This window comes from Castor canadensis, chromosome 4 (genome assembly GCF_047511655.1).
Source record: "Castor canadensis chromosome 4, mCasCan1.hap1v2, whole genome shotgun sequence".
Taxonomy (NCBI): domain Eukaryota; kingdom Metazoa; phylum Chordata; class Mammalia; order Rodentia; family Castoridae; genus Castor; species Castor canadensis.
In genome coordinates, this window is record NC_133389.1 from 34,850,482 (window position 1) to 34,852,332 (window position 1,851).

Below are 1,851 nucleotides of genomic sequence, written 5' to 3' on the forward strand. Positions count from 1 at the left end.
CCTATATTCACAGAGGGATCCTATATTCACAGAGCAGTAGGTGCCATTCTACTGTACATGCTGAAAAGAGAAAATGGCGGTGAGTAGCATTAATGTCTGCCAATATCTCATATTATGTGGCAGTCACTGTTCTTAGTAATTTACCGAAATCATTGCTATGTGCCTATGTTAATTAGCACAACTCTTCTATTGAGCAGAGAAAAACTTGTGTCTTTTTGTAAATGAGGAAACATAAGGAGACTTGATTTTATTTTGGTTTCAAAGTTGTAATGCACGGTTTTAAAGAGAGGAAAGGAAAAAAGAGACAGTTGGTTACAGGTATGCGGGAATCTAGACAGAGAAAAAACGTGGGAAATGAGGGAAGCACAAAATTGGGGAAGATCCAGTGGTCCAAAGTCCCAGTCTCGGACCAACAACCCAGCCCTTGGAGTAGGAGTGAGGCATTAGATCAGTTTTATAAGAGTTTTTTAAAAATCAAATCACTTCCCTTTTGAGCCTCCAGTCTGTCTCTCATTCTGACCAGTTCTGTATCTCCATCAGACACTGTTTCAGTTCACAAATGCCTCCACGTGTCCCATTCTGGGGTTTTCACGGAGTATGAATAGGAAGTTAGAGTGAAGCTGCTTCACAATCCGCCCATGTGTCCATCCAGACTCCAAGAGAGTAGGGCTCTCAAAGCAGCAGACAGGAGTGGGAGTCCTCACATTGGACAGGGCATCAGACACAGGATCCCAAGGGCTCTCCTTCTCTTGCCCCCACCCCAACTCAGGTGGAGGGGGAGCAGCTGTCATCAGAGTTTATGTTGGTGAAGGTTTCAGTTCAGCACAGAACGGACATCAGCGATGAGACTGAGAGCATCCAGCATTGGGAGCAGGTAGAGAAGGGCCATGTCACTGGGGTCACTAAACCAGGATTTAATTGAGATGGCACTGTCTGCGTGGCTCCTGTAAGCCCCTGGAGAGTTATCCAGGATCACAATTCTGGAGAGGTCACTGTAGACTATAAAGAGATCCTTGATGTAGCTGCCCAACTCCAAAGTGCAGGGCTGTTTGTAATATCTCCTTTTGAGAATGTTTCTGCTATTGTCCAGTTTATCAGCCACAGCACACCCAGAAATCTCCATGTTTGCTGTAAATAGCACTTCAAACCACTGGCTTGCCACTTCTAAGAAGAAATACACGTGGGGCCTCTTATGTACAAAAACCCAGACAAAATGTTTGTCTATTACCACCTTGGGGATGAAATCAGGAAGTGTTCCTGGCCTCACTGTGGGCTTCAGGACCCCATCGTGGTGAGAGTGAGTAAGCGTCTGATCCAGATGCAGCACATGTGTATTCCTATTAACCTGGGCTAACCTATTCCGGGATACAGAAGATAAGGGGAGGATATCGTACCAGACTGAATTACCCTGCGTTTCTGCTGCCGCAAAAGGTAAATGAAAAAGCTCTAGAGCTTAGCAGCAAAGCACGAATGTATGCAACTCTGGCAGACACTCTGTCCACCTCATCCTGGTGACCCCAGCACTGCAGGCCCTGAGATCCCCGTGGCCCAGTTCCACGGGGGGGGGGGGGGGGGGCGGGGGGGGTACCGGACGACCCCACCTCTGGGAGGGGGAATGGGGCCTCGAGTGTAGGAGAAGCTGCAGTGATGGGCATGAGGCGGGGAGCTAAGAAAGCCACCCCTGGAAAAGCCCAGCTGAACCAGGAGCTGGAAGACAGGCATGGGCAACCCACGGGGGACAACAAGGGCAGGGATTGGCAAAGACCGCTTGGCGAAGGTTTCAGACCGAGACAGGTGGGGCAAGGACGGGATTCTCCAAAGGTAAGGGGATAGAGAATTGGGAGAGCAAGT

At 48.9% G+C, this 1,851-nt stretch overlaps 1 pseudogene; it reads right to left on the minus strand.

The window, feature by feature from the left end:
- Nucleotides 1-790: 790 nt before the first annotated feature.
- Nucleotides 791-1,507, minus strand: LOC109676744 (CTD nuclear envelope phosphatase 1 pseudogene; annotated as a pseudogene).
- Between the last annotated feature and the right edge of the window lie 344 nt (nucleotides 1,508-1,851).